The sequence below is a fragment of the Callithrix jacchus genome, chromosome 13 (assembly GCF_049354715.1).
Source record: "Callithrix jacchus isolate 240 chromosome 13, calJac240_pri, whole genome shotgun sequence".
Lineage (NCBI taxonomy): Eukaryota > Metazoa > Chordata > Mammalia > Primates > Cebidae > Callithrix > Callithrix jacchus.
Genome location: NC_133514.1, coordinates 58995510 through 59011913, shown reverse-complemented (window position 1 = coordinate 59011913; position 16404 = coordinate 58995510). Strand labels below are relative to the sequence as shown.

Here is a 16404-nt window from a genome sequence, read left to right as displayed (position 1 = left end):
TCATATATCATATATATATATATATCTTATATATATCAGATTACTTGAAGATTGACTGTCTGCTAGTAGATTTTTAAAGTTCTGATTCCAGGAATTTTGAAGAATAATGCAGATTTTATTGCAAATTTACACCTGGAAAATGACAATGCCAGGCATATGATACATTTGTCGAAAAAACTTTTACAAATCCTTCTTAGAATTTCATATACCCATTTTTTTCAACTGAAAGCAACTTTTTAAATCTCTCATGTCCCTCCTAGAGCCTCATGATGTGTCCCTAGCCCTGTTCCAGTATCCCCATTCATTTCTCCATCACTTTCATTAACCACCCTCCCTGAGAGCATATTCCTAGTCCCCATAAGAAACGTAGTTTATCTTCAAAGCCTGTAATCCCAGCACTTTGGGAGGCCGAGGCGGGTGGATCACGAGGTCAAGAGATCGAGACCATCCTGGTCAACATGGTGAAACCCCGTCTCTACTAAAAATACAAAAAATTAGCTGGGCATGGTGGTGTGTGCCTGTAATCCCAGCTACTCCGGAGGCTGAGGCAGGAGAATTGCCTGAACCCAGGAGGTGGAGGTTGCGGTGAGCCGAGATCGCGCCATTGCACTCCAGCCTGGGTAACAAGAGCGAAACTCCGTCTCAAAAAAAAAAGAAACGTAGTTTATCTTCAGCTTCATTTGTTATACTACTTACTCCCTAATGTAGGTTACAAAAGCACACGGAAGCCTCCTTGACAGACTTCCCAACATTTTGAAATCTACCTGATTCCTAGCCTGCTCATCATTACAGACATAACATTTATAAAGGCATTCAATTCCAGTGTTTATTTCATATATTGCTGAAATCTCCATGAAACATCTCTCTCATGGGAAACTATAGTTCAAAGAATATTAGTGTTTTAAAGGAAGCTCAACATCACATGATGGCCCCTGTCAACTGATACGTGAGTCAATTAAGACCCTGAGGGAGGAGCACATTATATGCTACAAAACATGCTGCTAGCAATGTCGCGTTAGGAAGAGGAGGAGCTTTGTGCAAACTGGCTACAATCCACTTAATGCCTCCTTCCTGCTCTGATGTTCCTTTGACATCACTGGTCCCTACCCCGAAGGAGAGAGTGACCTGCTGGTAAAAATTGGTATATATTGGTGTATACACACACACACACACACACACTTTGTTTGGTTCTGAATTGGTGATTCAGAACCAAACAAAAGTGCCAGAAATAACTTAGACAGAAACACAAGAAGAAAGAGATAAGACATTTCACTTATAAAATGTGTCATCTGTGTAACAGCTAGGACATTATAAAGGAAACTCACTATTCAATCAGTTTTACATATGTCTATCTTCATTTCAGCTTTTGCTAATTTACATGAACAAAATATCCTCAACCAATATTTATTTTTATAAAGCAGGGAAGCTTACATATTTAATGTGCCTCTTTGTTAAACAATTAAAGTTAAAACCAAAAATACAGCAACACTCCAGTATTTTGTGGACCACCTGAATTATCTTGCTTTGAGCTAAGGGTACGATAGTGTTGATTTACCAATTAAATAGACTGAAGGTTTTAATTTCATCAGCCTGAATTGCAAAAAATCATAAGAGGCAATGAGAACTTTCTTTCAGATATATTTTACAAGGATATTCTAACATCTTTTTTTAACTCCTTGCTATTAAAGTTCTTGTCTGAGTGGCACCAAAGCCAGGTTTGTTCATTGTGTTTTCTAAATTGTATCCTTATTGCAGACCTGATCTGTGTTTGTGCTTCTTTCTCTTTGAGGTATGTGTTAATTTATGCTTTCAAATAGATTACTGAATGGGCAGCAGGGAGCTGAGGTTTCTCTAGCAGTGACAGATCCTTTCTTGGAAAGAAGAGACTGATTTTCTCCAGGGCAAGCAGATGGTCACATCCCTAGAAGGTTCCACAGAGATTCACCTCTGTCATACAAAATTTCTCTGACAAGTGGGAGGAGAAAGATGGAAAAAGGAAGGTAAGCCAAAGACAATTTTTATTCTCTTTGTTTGAGATGTCATCAAAATAGCCTGCATCCTGGAAGACCTCACTGAAGCAGGCACTCGTAAAAATCATGGTAAAACTCAAAAATGAAAGGACACGTGGCAATTCCTTAATACCGCAGACATTCTAGGACAAAGATGCTTTGCTTCCAGACTAAAAGGTGATGATTTTTAGCAGAAGCAGTTTTATTTCTATTGCAGCTCCACATGTGAGACATATAGAAACGGTAGGAAAGAATTAAGGAAAAAAATAGAAGAAGTGACACTTCAAGAATTTCCAAATAACCACCTTCTGGGCCAGCTAGGCTGTGAAGTGAAATAAAACCGGACGAGGGTATATCTTGCATGCTGCTAGAGCTATATTTCTGACACTTATCAACTTTGTGATACCACAGTTTATTTGATTTCCATTTCCCGCCACATTTCTTGGCATCAGCAGAATATTGAGCCTAATGCTAACAGACTTTGGTTCAATTATCAGCTCCATCCATGGTAGGTCTATGGTCTGATAATACACTTTGTAAAGCATAATGTCACTTTCTACCTAGGATGGGCATGAGGATAAAATGAGATTATTTACATAATGTGCTTAGTGTATATTAAGCACTCAATAAAATATACTCACTAGTATTTATTACTACTAGCATTATTATTACAGAAATACAAGTTTGTAGAAAATATGCCCTATATTACAATTAATAACCTAGTGGGAGATCAAAATACAGTAACAGGTATCTACAGTGCAATGCAGTAGATTACCTGGGGTTACAGAGATATGTAGACTACTAGATTATTAGACTAGATATATTGACTACTATTAAAACAGAAAGGACAAAAGAATGAGAAAATGGTAAAAGTAACTTCACATGTCCTTTCAAAATCTACAAGTAGAACATCTCTACTGAAGGTATGATTTTAAAAAGAAAAAAAAAGTTAATATTCTCATATACCACGAATCTAACAGAGCATAGTTTTCCAATTCTCCTAACCTTGTTCTATTTTTATGTACAGCTGTTATTCCTTTCTAACATTCCAAAATAAACAGATTATATTTATTACCTCTGTTTTCTCCCATTGGAATGTAAGCCCCATGGCTCCACAAGGGCATGCCTTTGTCTTTTGTTGATGTTGCTCAGAGCTGAATTCAAAGCACCTAGAATAGTGCTTAGCACATAGTAGTCATTCAATAAATTGGTTTGGGTTGAACAAATAAGTGAAGGAATGAATGAATGAATTGATAACGGCCTTTCTTCAATAGGTAATATCTTCAGAATGTGAAATACATAGAAAAATTTGGCAAAAACTGCCAAAGTTTGAAAGAATACAACTCCTAACTTACTAAAATCTGACTTACAGTCTACATATCTTGGTTCTCAATGCAGAACATAAGGATAATTGAACAGAAGCACAACTGAACTATCTTTTCCTTCCTTTGTTCAGGTAGTCAAATAAAGGAAAGTTTACATAAATGTAGCTATTTAGCAATTAATAGTGGCCATGAGTAACCTCTGTTTGCTCCCGTATCCCTTCACTGGTTCTGTTCCTGGATCGAGGCAAACTTGTGCAGTAGGAGCTGCTGATGGTTGAGTATCATCCAGCACCAACCATCAGCAGAGCCAGGGAGTTCTGTTTCTGCAGCAGAAGGGATGGCATGTGTCCCTGGTTAAAATTTAGAATTCATTTTTTCATAAATATAGGGGCCTAAACATGATTTTCATTAGAGTAATACTATTTGGTTTGTAGAAAATGGGTCAAAAGACTCTTGAAGCCGTTAATTTAGAAGCCAGTCACTGCTGTTTAGCCCAATTTCCATGGGAAAATACTGCTCAGTGTCCAAACATATTCAGTTTATAGATACACCTTTGGAACACAACTTATCTGTAAGCAGACACTGCCAATATTTAAATTGTATTACATGTGTGTTTATTAGCTCTCTTTGGAGCAACTCAAGTCACTTTAGATAGGCCAATATGTCTACCCTAAAGGAATCTGTGGTAAAATAAAGACATGAGAAAAGTTCTTCTGTTTTTTATTCTAGGTTTTAAACCTAAGCCATAAAGATGTGAATACTGTGTTACTGTAACAAAGAAAACTACAAAACCCCGATAACCTGGATACAACCTCCCAGAAATCTTTCCCTTCGTGAAAACCAGTGGAATGTTTCCCCCAATCAATAGCAAAGTGTTCCAGTTATGTTTTGCACATGTGCTCAGCTACTGATCCATTTTTCTAAGGAAAGAAACTGGGTTAAATGAACACACACAATAAATAGAGAGGCAGAAGACAAGCCCCAGATGGCTGCAAAGGTGAATGCAATCGGAAGCCAGGTGTGCTCCACCTGCCGGTGAGTAGCTAACTTAGAGCCCACTGTGACCATCAGGGAGACGCTCCTCTTTAAGGTCAAGGCATGACTGCTTTTCTGTATAGCCTCTTCATTTTTTCCCATATACCATCTCACCTTAAGAAATATGTATTCTGAGCAGAGTAAATTAAAACTTACAGTTTAAATGTTGTTATAGATGCACTAAATTGTTTCATGAGAATATCCTCTCATCGACACAATTAAATCTTCCATGGGGAGAAAGGCACGATTTTGATTTCTTTTGTAATCTCACAGCATATGGTGCCATATCAGACGGGACTGGGCTGAGGGACTATGAGCCCCTATATTCCCTATAGGAACAGCACATAGAGCCTACATGCAATGCAATACTGAAAGCTGTATCCTGCATGAGTACAAAGTCCAGTTTGCTCAGTAAATATCAGCTTTTCTTAAATTTGTTCAGCAAGTTGCTGTCAGTGTCATTGAATTAATGATAAAAGAACATGAAATAATAAGATAGGGATTTTTCTGTAGGAGAAGAAAAATATATAATGACTAGACAAGTAATTTTTAAATTCTTTACTTGGTACTACTTTGATGTAAAAAGATGGTTGGCAGATTGGTTTTCCCAGAAAATAATATGCAGTATGGTTAATAGCACTTACTAATTGCTCACCATGAACCCAACTTTGAACTAGATACTTTACATATGGTGATTCATATAGGACTTTCAAAACTTTGATATGTAAGGCGAATTATCATTTGTCAGATGAGAAAACTGGACTCAGTACAATTACCTTGCCCAAAGTCATCTAGGTATTTGGATGAATCATGATAGTAGAATCTGGATTGAGAGGGACTTCCTATCTGGAACACAGAAACAACCAATAGTATCATGAATCTGTTGACCATCTTCCAACAGCTAACTTCTTAATTAGCACCTCAAGTGTTATCATTTCATAAATTCATGTTTAATATTTTCCAAGCTGCTTATGGGCTATGTCCAATATCATCTCAAAAATCAATATAACCAAAATGTAGCTCAATTACTACAAATCAGTTCCCTATTCCAAACGCTTAAATGTTCCAGTAATGTCACTATTCCCAACATCTTCACACTCTAAATCCCTATTCAGCCTATGCCCTCTCTAATAACTAATTACCAATCATCAAGAAAGCAGCTGCTACCTTTTGCAAATCCACTCTGCTAGCTACTGGGATCAGGCCTATGAGACACGCAAAAAACATCAGCTATTCACTACTTAAAAGAGCTTAAAATTTCAGAGTATTTACATAAAATGTTAACAACGTGAATATTATAATAAATTAAATGATCCAGATAAATGTAACTGAAATTCAGAGAAGAGTTTAACTTCAGCTGAGTAGTTATAAAATGTGTTCTATGACAGGTGAGAAGTGAGAGGTGTGCTGTGAGATATTTGGCTGGGCCTTGAAGGTTACAAAGGGCTGTAAAAAATTTTGTTAAAAGAAATCCTTGCTCCAGGTAAAACAGTCAACTAGATAGGACAGAAAGGGAAAGAAAACCCCTGAGGCTCCTAGTTCTAGTCTCTAGGAGCATCCACTATTTAATTCATCAAGTAGAGGAGCTTGAGTACAAGAAAATAAACAAAGAGGAAAAATGGCTGGAACAGCAACAGCCCTCACAGACAGGAGTGGTCATGGTGGAGGCTAATGTAAGAGATTATTAGGAAGTGGGGCCAAGCAATGATGAAAGCCAGTTGTGCCTTCACAAATTTGTCCCACAGACACATCTGAAGGCCAACCACATTCCAGGCATACTTGGATCTGGAGTAAACAGGGGGATGCTTGCGAATAGGACTGTTGCCTTCATGGGGGGATCCAGGACAAAGTTTGAGGAGTTTCACAATGATTTTAAAAGCATTTTAGAAAAGTAAATTTTGATGTGAGTTTAATCAGATCCTAGAGATAAGAAGTCCCATTAAGAGGCTTCTGTGTATTCCAGGCTAAAATGATGATGTCCTGAAGTCAAGCAGCAGCAGCGAAGCTTGCACAGCACAACCACCTTGCACTCTAACTTAATGAGTAAGAAGTTAAGACTAGGAGAACATAGGTGTTTTGCCTAAATTTAGAATGCAATTAAAGTCTTTATAAAATAACTACAAAAGTCTTGAAGAACTAAACGATAATATCTTTATCATTTCACAACTGGAACACATTTCACAACTGGTACCATAAGGAGAACTTAAAATGTATCTATTTTAAAATTTAAATTAAATCTTTCACCTACAGACATCATAAAAATAAGAAGACAAGCCAATGATTGAGTGAGATAACTGAAATGCATATTACAGAAAAATCTCTGGTATCTGGAATATATAAATAGTTCTTGCAAATCAATAAGTTTAACAAAAAAGCAGTAGGAGAGTGGGGAACATGTATGAATAAGCAATCCATAGCAACTAGAATATCAATGAAAAGAGGGAATGAATGGTCAACATTAATAGCAGACATGGAAAAACAAATTAAACCTACAATGAGATACCATTTAATATCCTTAAGATTGGCCAAAAATAAAATGTATCATCAAGTATTGACAAAGACATAAAACCAAAGGTGTTCTTATAGATTGTTGTTGGGATCATAAATAGGTACAACCATTTTTGGTAATTTGCGATATTTGCTAGATGTGAAGATAGAAATACTACCATACTGCAATCCCCCTCCTAAGGAGATATCCTAACAAGAGTCCCTTTTGTTAGCACAAGCATATGTACACATGAATGTTCACGGCAGTCTTATTTGAAAACATCTTAAATGCCCATCAACAAAGACTGATACCTTCACCATGATACTGTTCTACAATGGAATACCACACATCATTAAAAATGAATACATCAGATCTACATGTCAACAAAATCCTGAACAATTACAGTAAGGTATAGAAGGCTGCAAAGAGCATTGTTACTATTTATAAATAGTCTAAAAACAGCAAAACAAGACTATATTGCTTAGGTACACATACATACGTAGCAAAGAATAAGGAAAGCATACATGAGAATGGTAAACACAAAACTCAGTGGGCAGAGTCCCTGTGAGGGAAGACATCCCTGGAGAAAGAGTACACTGAAGTCTCAACGGTGTGTGCAGTGATTTATTTCACTGTCTGGGTGGTGGACACAAAGGGGTTTGTAATATTGTTTGATTTTTGGTATCTGAACTATTTCTGAAATATTTCACAGTAATTTTTTTTTTTTTTGAGACGGAGTTTTGCTCTTGTTACCCAGGCTGGAGTGCAATGGCGCGATCTCAGCTCACTGCAACCTCCGCCCCCTGGGTTCATTCAATTCTCCTGCCTCAGCCTCCTGAGTAGCTGGGATTACAGGTATGCGCCACCATGCCCAGCTAATTTTTTTTTTTTGTATTTTTAGTAGAGACGGGTTTTCACCATGTTGACCAGGATGGTCTCGATCTCTTGACCTCGTGATCCACCCGCCTCGGCCTCCCTAAGTGCTGGGATTACAGGCGTGAGCCACCGCGCCCGGCCTCTTTTGAGCTTCTGGTCTCCTAGAGGGAGAAAGGCATATACACAGAAAATGAAAAACAAAACTAAGTTATAAATGTGTATTAGACTCAGTGGAGGCACAGAAAGGAATACTCAATGCAAGAGGTGAGGGGTAGGAAAGAAGCTTATGCTGAGCCTTAAAAGGCTGGAATAAAGCAAGGCAATTAATCTACTAATATGTTAATTTTGAATAAAAAGGAGGAAGAGGAGAGAACAAGAGTTTGTTTTAGTTTGCTTCTTTTTTAAAAATCCTTATTTTATTTCAAAACCTAACCTCTACTTGCCAGCAGGCAATGCCTAGTTGGGAAATGTAGCACCACCTAGCCCATCACATTAGGTTCAGGCTGGGTGAACCTAATACCCAGTGTTTACCAGGTATTAACCACGTAAAGTTAGGACCAAAGAACACAGCATCTGACATTGCAAAGGAGTGCCATGCAAAAGCTGTGTAACACCACCTTCAGAGTCATCGCCCTTATGCACTAAGAATACAGATGTGCACTCCCTTGATTATTCATTCACTCAACCAATGCTTACCCACCATTTATAAGTGCCAGGTGCTGTGATAGCTGGTGAACATTCTATATTTAGTTCTTGATCTCTTGGAATGCACAGTTCAGTGGGGAAGGCAATCTGACACTCACAAGTCAACACATCATTACTGACCATAAAAGGACCATGAAGAAGGAATAAAGTGCTAAAACAGCATTCAACTGGAGAGTTCCCCTGATTAAATGCCTTTTCAGCTGAAGTCTAGGAAAGAGGAAACAATGTAAGAAAGAACATTCCAAGGAGAGGGGGAAAAATTTCTTAGCCAGCACCATAGAAGCTCTAGAATCAAATGAGCATCATCTGAACTGTCTAGGCCAGGATTCACAGGAAAGACTTCAAATGCATTACCGCTTGAAGAGTCCCCTGCCGACCCTCCCAAACTCTAAATGGAAAGTGCATCCTCATTTGAAAGGATGAAAAGGTGACTTTGCCTTCTGGGTTAATGTCTACATGAAAATAGCTTTGAAGGGAGTGAATGTGCCTTGTCTTTTTGCTAGTATAGCTGATGAATCATATCAAAGAAGAGTTGTTTGCAAAGTCTGAGACAAGATCAAAATGCCATTTTCCTCCGAAACTGCAGCATGTGTTTTGTAAAGAAATCTTAGTGATATCTAGCAGGGAAACTTCCAGTCTAGAAATAGACTCCACACTGATTTCCACTGAAATTGAAACCAAGAAAGAAGGTGGATCCAGGGAAAGCGTGTAATCTTGAGGTTAGAGTGAGGGCTGGTGCCAGTCCTCCTATCATGTCCTCATAAACGTTCTCCAGTAGTAGAATTAAAATGGCAAGTTACTCTAGCAGATGTTTTCAAATTAGCTAAAACCATGTCACCAGAGTATAGCAGGAAAGCTGGAAATGTGCCCAGAGAGACCTTCCCACAAGCCTCCTGAGGGAGCCATTTAAATGTCTCTGAATCCTCCTGGTGCAGATATTCAGAAGCAAGGCTAGGGAGATAAGCAAATCAGCACAATGCCTCCTCATCCAAATGCTTATCCGTGGCTTCAGTAAGACCACCACTCTGCTGAAAACCTGGCAAGACTGAGCAGTTCCATCATAAACTTTGTGGTTTGCTGTTGTGTTGTTGCTTACAAATCTGACAAGAAAACATTGAGAGAAGATAGAGAAATTGTCAATGGCAACACAGGAGCAAACCATGGTAAAGTGCATATGAAAATGAACAGTTTAATTTCTGGCAAATTTTAGGAAGAGGGAGGAGGGTGCTTTGCATCTTCATAATCTTTTTGGAACATTGACACCTAGGTCACTACTAGATATGAAATGGGACTGTCACATCCCAGCAATGCTGGTGGTCTATCCAAGAAAAAGTCGAGCCAAATATCTGTGGATATAGACCCATACGGCTTCCTCTTGCATGAGTTGGTTTTCCTAAGTGGGCTATTACTTGTTACCCAGTAATCATTAACTCCTACAGGAGGGAGAAAATAAAGCAACCAGGAAAAATCTTCAGTCAATAAATGAAGAAGATTTCCCTTTTTCTCACTTATACAACAGCTAGCTGTCACCTACCATTTGCTAGAAAGAAGGATGGGAAATGGTTAGGTCAACACATCTCCTATGCAATACCAATCTCTGTACAATCAGACTAAAGAACGGAAGACGTCAAAGGGATGTTGTTCACCTTTTTAAATGCCTCATTTAACTGTCACATCCCATTTTTTCTTGTTCTCAATCACATGTTTAGCTCTGTAGGTGTGTGTTTTGCAGGGTTACTGAGAAAAATTTAGCAAATAAACAGCATACAGTATCCAGTATTGTATAAGCTAAATTGATATGTCTTAGAAGCAAAGGACTGGTAACTGGTATCTCATACAATCAGTTATCTGTGAGTGTCTAATATACTAAAATGGATGTCAGAAGACTATTTCTCCCTCCTCCTCTGTGGTAAAGCAATGTTTTAGACCTTCCAAGGGACAACATCTTTGGCAATTCCTGATAGACCACACAACTAGACAAAGTCACCTTCATCAGGCAGTAACAAGAATGAAGCTACAAATTCTCATGATTAAAAAAAGAAAAGAAAAAAACATATTTTGAGGGACACTGTAGTTATTCCTCTCTGAAAATAGAGAACTAGTAGCACTTAGGATCTTAGGAAATAAAACAGCTCAAGACATGGGATGTCTTTGAACATCCAAGTCTTCAACAAGAGCACAAAGATTTTTCTACAATGCTAACAAAGTATCTTTTTGTGACAGTGTTTCTTTAAAACAACAAAAAAAAAAATGTACAAAAAGACCAACACACCACAGAGATAGGCATAGATTATAAATATGAGAAGTGAGGATTGGAGAAGCGCATTTAGGTTTTGCAAAAGTCTTTTTAGCCTTATTATTTCAATGGTGTTCCTGTAGCAGGGGAAATATAATTACCAATGGAAAAAGAGAAAAGCAGCAAAAGAAACTACAACTGTATCATTTTCTTAATTTAAGAAAAGAGAGGTAAGTGTGATTTCTATAGAGATGAAATCTACAAAAAAGTCTTTTAATTGGATGCTTCCTAAGAGGAAACCAATTCCCTCTCCTCTGATAAACAGTGGAACAATTTGTGGGAATGATCATGAAGGTGACATAATGTGAATGTGAGCTGATCACAGAAATTTCAGTATAAACATACATATTAGATAACATTTTATTGTCATTCCTGAATTTGAAATATTAAGTGAGATCAAAATCAAAACACGAAATTCTTTGTTTCTGAAAGTTGCTATTCAAAGAATATGGTATTCATCTCAATTAAGTTATAGCTTAAATTATTACTTTGCTACATATTTCTAAAATGAGTATTTTGTAAAACAAGTTCCCTTCATCCAAGTTTTAATTTTAAAAATTCAATCTATATTTTTAAAAATCAATCTAAATGGTTATATGGAACAAAGGCACACATATTTAATAGAGTTAACTCAAAGTGCATGAAGTTTCTAGTCCCAAATTGGGTTCAATAGGACACTTAAGTTTAGTAGGATTTAAAAAGTAGAACACCACAGTTAGTTTTAGGCTAATTCTCTATACGGGCTACACAATATTTTGCAAGGAAGGTCTTGCTTCCATTTGCTTTCACTAATCACTAATATACTTTTATTGAGTTTTTAGTCCTGGCAGACAAAATTTATGTAAAAGAATAAATTACAGATGCTAAACCATGAAAATTCCCTCCTAGGGAAAACTCATATATTCATTATTTTCCCAAAGTACAATTGCTTGTGTGAGATTTAAGAAGCTTTGTCAGAAAATTATTTTGACATATTTAAAAGAATGTTAACCAGTTCATTTTTCCCTGGAAGTGTGGGAATATTTCAAGGCACTAACCCTTCAAACAACTTTAAATTTAAGTACTAAATCCAAAGGAAATTAAGAACAGGACTATTGACACCCAATTTCTATGAACTTTCCTGTTTCATGCCAGAGTATGAATTTTCTGAACCAAACGTAGCTTTTATAACTTAAACTTTTAATCTCATACATTTTACATAGACATATTCATTATTTCTTTATAGCCTTGAATTTCCCTTTAAAAACTTAAAGAAAACTTTATTCTCCTGGCATGAGATAAATTAGGATACTTGTAAATTTCTTGCCTCCATGTCATTTCCGTTCAAGTTTTATTCAAGGAATAAAAAGCATTGCTTTATATGCAAAATGACCTAGGCCAATAGAAAGTCGCTTCCTGAACTGAAATAGTGCTATAAATAACAGTCAAAAGGCTGTTCCTTTTAGAACAGCTCTTTCAGGGTAAAAAATAATTTGCAGGAGGATGTTTGCCTCAGGTCCTAAAATCGCTTTCCTAGTTCTAAGCATTTCTCATCTCAATGTCTAACTACACCTTAGACTGCTATCGTAACCGTCTACGAAGACATTCACGAAGACCATAAAAGCTAAAGATCTGTCTTTAATGGGTACTTTTATTATATGTCTTTCCTCGTAATTCCGTAACTTCTCGTGTTATGGAAGGAGGTAGGGTGCATACCCCTCCCACGACCGGGAGTCAGTCTCACTGTGTCAGGAGTAAGGAGTGAGGAGTCTCGCCTGGATTCACAAAAGACCTCACCACATCTCCCACCCAGCGTCCCGGTCCTCGCCGCCTGGCTACCTTCAACCCCTTCCCCTCCAAACATCTTCCCCTTCCCTCTCTGGAAGAAAATTCCCCGCCCCGCCACGCTCGGGCAGGAGGCAAGCCCTGCAGCCGGGGGCGAGCGCAGCACTGGGACACAGGCACTCAGTGTCTCCGGCAGCCGAGCCGCGGGCCACCCCTTCCCACGGCCTCCCGGTGTCACCCAGCGAGGCGGGGACTGCGCGCCTTCCGCAAAGAGCGCAGCAGCGCGAGTCCTGAATGCAGGGTCTTCATCGCCGCGGGCGCTCCGAAGGTGCCTCCCGCAGCTGCAGCAGCCCCTCAATGAAAGTGCAATTTGTTATCTCGCTCTGCCCCGAGAAGAGGTCCCTGTTTGGCCTCGGTTCCAACCTGGCGCATTCAATTCGCTGAATGTCGGGGTCTCCCCGCCCGCCCCGCGATTCTCCGGGAATTGGTCTTGGTCGCGGGCAGGGGGCGACTCTCCAGTGACATCCTCCTTGGACCCCATTGCTCTCTCTCTCTCTCTCTGTCTCTCTCTCTCTCTCTTTCTCTCTCTCTCTGTCTCTCCCCCCCCCCCATCTTTGTGTCTCTGTTTCTTTGGCTTTCTCTTACAAACGCACGGGGGAGTTGGTCCCTTTCCACAATCAATACCAAAATGTCACCCGAAAAGCAAGTGCAACAACTTGCTTTGCAAACGACCCAGGAGCCTGCTGAGAAATCTCCTGAGGGGAGCACCCCTGTCCTCCCCTGCAAGGTGCACCGGGGATTGGTGGGGGGGCGTGAATTTGACCGGAGGACCTGACTGAGATAGAGGACCGCTGTTCTCCCCCTCTCTCCTTTCCAGGACCCTGTCGCAATTAGAAATCCGCCCCCTGCCTGGCTCCCCGAGGGGAGCCGGGAGGACCGCACGGCCGAGGAGGACGCGCTCGCCCCCGAGATCCCAGGGTACCCAGAGGGCCCGGGAGTGCGCCCCGGGCTGCTGAAAGGGTAGGGAGCACGAACTCGCGAGCCGGCGGCCGGGGGAGCCCAGCCCGCAGCCCCTCAGCGAACGAGGGAAGCGGTGACCGCGCCGCAGGGCAGACAGCGGCCAGGAGCCACCCGCGCGCCACGACCGCCGCCGCCACGCACGCCCGAGCCCCGCGGCGCAGCCCGGCGTTACCTGGCCGCGTCCCGCAGTCCGGTCCTCGCTGGCTGCGTCCGTCCGTTGGTCCCACGAGCCTCGGAGCGGGGACGAAAGGGATGTCCCCGCGGCCGGGACCGGCTCTCAGGGAGGTGACGGGAAGGACTCGAGAGAGGAGCCGAGGAGGCGGTGGCTGCTCGCGCCGCCGACGCTGCCGAAGCCCCGGGGCCGACGGTGTCCGCGAGGCCGTGTCCTCGCGATTGCGGCGCCCTGAGCGCAGCTCTTGCCTCTGGAGCGGAGGCTGAGCGCCGGGACGCGGCGGGCTGGGGCGGCGAGGCTGGGCTGGTCACCCGCCCCTGGGTGCATGTTAATACGGTGGGGAGGAGGAGTCCCGTTCTTCCTCCGCCCAACCACCGGAGCCGGCGGGCGGGCGGCAGCCGCGGCCCGGAGCCAGCCGCTCCCACCCGCCCCAGCTACTACGGCGCTGCGCGACCGCCGGCTCCGGCCCCAGCCCTGCCACGTGAGTCCAGGCCGTGGGGAGGAGCCGGCGCCTCCCGGAAAGCGCTCCTGGCCTGCGGGTGCTGTCCGCTCAGTCTCTAGATGGGAAGTGCTCTCGCCCCCGACCTAGGAGAAAGCCCAGTATCCCCTGGATGGAACAGAGGGGCGGTCACCCGCGAGTGGGCGTGACCCATTGGTTCCCCTGCGCAGCATCTTTGGAGAATTAAGCTTTCCCCTCCTCTCTTGCCAGCCGTTGTTCCTAATCTTGTCTTTTTAAGGGAGGAAAGCAGGAGAACTCTAGACATTTTGTATCAGAGGAAATCAAGTTGGCGGGCAGAGGGTTTGCTGACCTCTCCTGGCCCTCTTCAGGCTTCCTAGGAGAATTTTTAAAGAAGTAATCTCCAGCAAGGAGTTGGTGGCAATGGAAAGTCTCAGACTCGTAAGGACCCATGGTCGCACCCAGCGCCACTACTTTCAAACCGTTATCCCTCAGAGCCTGTTTCCTCACCTCCACGACAAATCTCCGGGGAGGCTGTAGGTTCGAAGATACAATATATATCCCACAGTTCATCTTGGCCAAGAGGTAATTCAAAAAGCGAAACGAATCTTATCTCCTGACCTGTGCCCTCGGTAATTAATTACACATCCCAGGATCCACCCCAAGTTCACTTGAACACCAGGCCCCTCCACACAGGTTGAGCCCCATGCCAAAACAAACTGAAAATAGGGAGAATTTACTTTGTTTCAAAGTCAGAATAGGGATAGTGGCATGATTGGGTGAATTGCGATGTGGGTCAAGGAGAGAAAAAAATAAATCAATTAAGTATTTATTGAGCTCCTGTGCTGCCCACTTAATTGCAAACGTTACAGTTAAAATAATCGTGGTTAATCACTGCCTTATTATTTCCGTCTATTCAAAAAATAAATGGCATCTTCATGGAGAATGCCCTTTGTTCTATGGCTCCCTGAGGGAACATTATGCCAAAAAGTGTATAATCTTCTTTATGTAATTTTACCCACAAGTTATAGCATAAGATTTAGCATCTGTTTTGTGTGATGTCTAATTATAAATATTAATAGAATATCCTTTTAAAGACAGCACTTCTAAAAATGCAAGGAAGTGAAGAACAGTTTTCATAAAAATGTGACTCAGATAAATAATGTCTTTCCTGCATTTTCACTGAGTGATTTTTCATTAAAGAAAATAACAATTACTGAAACCACTAAATGGAGGTAAATTCTCAGCATTGTAGTAGCATGAGCACAAAGGCTTTAACAATGATCTAAAAGATGTACTCAGACAATTCAATAATTACTCTAGGGACCAGGCACGGTGGCTCACATCTCTAATCCTGGCACTTTGGGAGGCCAAGGCGGGCAGATCACTTGAGGTCAGGAGTTTGAGACCAGCCTGGCCAACATGGTGAAACCCTGTCTATCTCAGCTACTCTGGAGGCTGAGACAGGAGAATAGTTTGAACCTGGAAGGTGGAGTTTGCAGTGAACCGAGATCATGCCATTGCACTCCAGCCTGGATGACAGAGCCAGACTCTGTCTTGAAAGAAAGAAAGAAAGAAAGAAAGAAAGAAAGAAAGAGAGAGAGAGAGAGAGAGAGAGAGAGAGAGAGAGAGAGAGAGGAAGGAAAGAGAAAGAAAGAAAGAAAGAAAGAAAGAAAGAAAGAAAGAAAGAAAGAAAGAAAGAAAGAATTACTACAGGAACACGTATACTTCAAATCAGATTCCCCAAAAGGGCAAAACACTGATATGTGATAAGAGCCTTCATAATTTGGAAAATTTGCCTTTCCTGATTTGTAAATATGTTTAATTCATAGATTTTTCTTTTCTGATTTTTAAATTGATATATCATAGTTGTACATATTTTGTAGGGTATTAAGTAATTTCATACATATATACAATGTGTAATGATAAAATCAGGGTAATTAGGATATTCCTAACCTCAAACATTTATGTTTTCTTGGTGTTGGGAACGTTAGAATTCTTCTCTTCTAGCTATTTTGAAATATGCAATAAATTAAACTATATAGTTCCCCTACTATACTATGGAATACTAAAGCTTATTCCTGATATCTAATGGCATTTCATCCATAGATTTTTCCAATGACATCACATATATAAGAAGGTCAATATAATTGTCAGGCCCTAACTCAAATTAGAGGAATTCAGTGTATACAATTACTTCAAGTGGAAAATCAATTTTCTTACAAAATTGTTACAGTAGATTTAACCCAGTAACAAT

The 16404-nt window shown here is 40.9% G+C and overlaps 1 protein-coding gene across 13 annotated transcripts in view; it reads right to left on the bottom strand.

Annotated features, from left to right (window-relative positions):
* DLGAP1 (DLG associated protein 1) overlaps nucleotides 1-13995 on the bottom strand; it is a 1035773-nt gene extending 1021778 nt beyond the window's left edge. For all 13 annotated transcript variants that reach the window (XM_035269693.3, XM_035269689.3, XM_035269699.3 and 10 more), the window contains exon 1: nucleotides 13691-13995. The gene's annotated coding sequence lies outside the window, so the exon portion shown is untranslated. The remainder of the gene's footprint in view (nucleotides 1-13690) is intronic.
* Between the last annotated feature and the right edge of the window lie 2409 nt (nucleotides 13996-16404).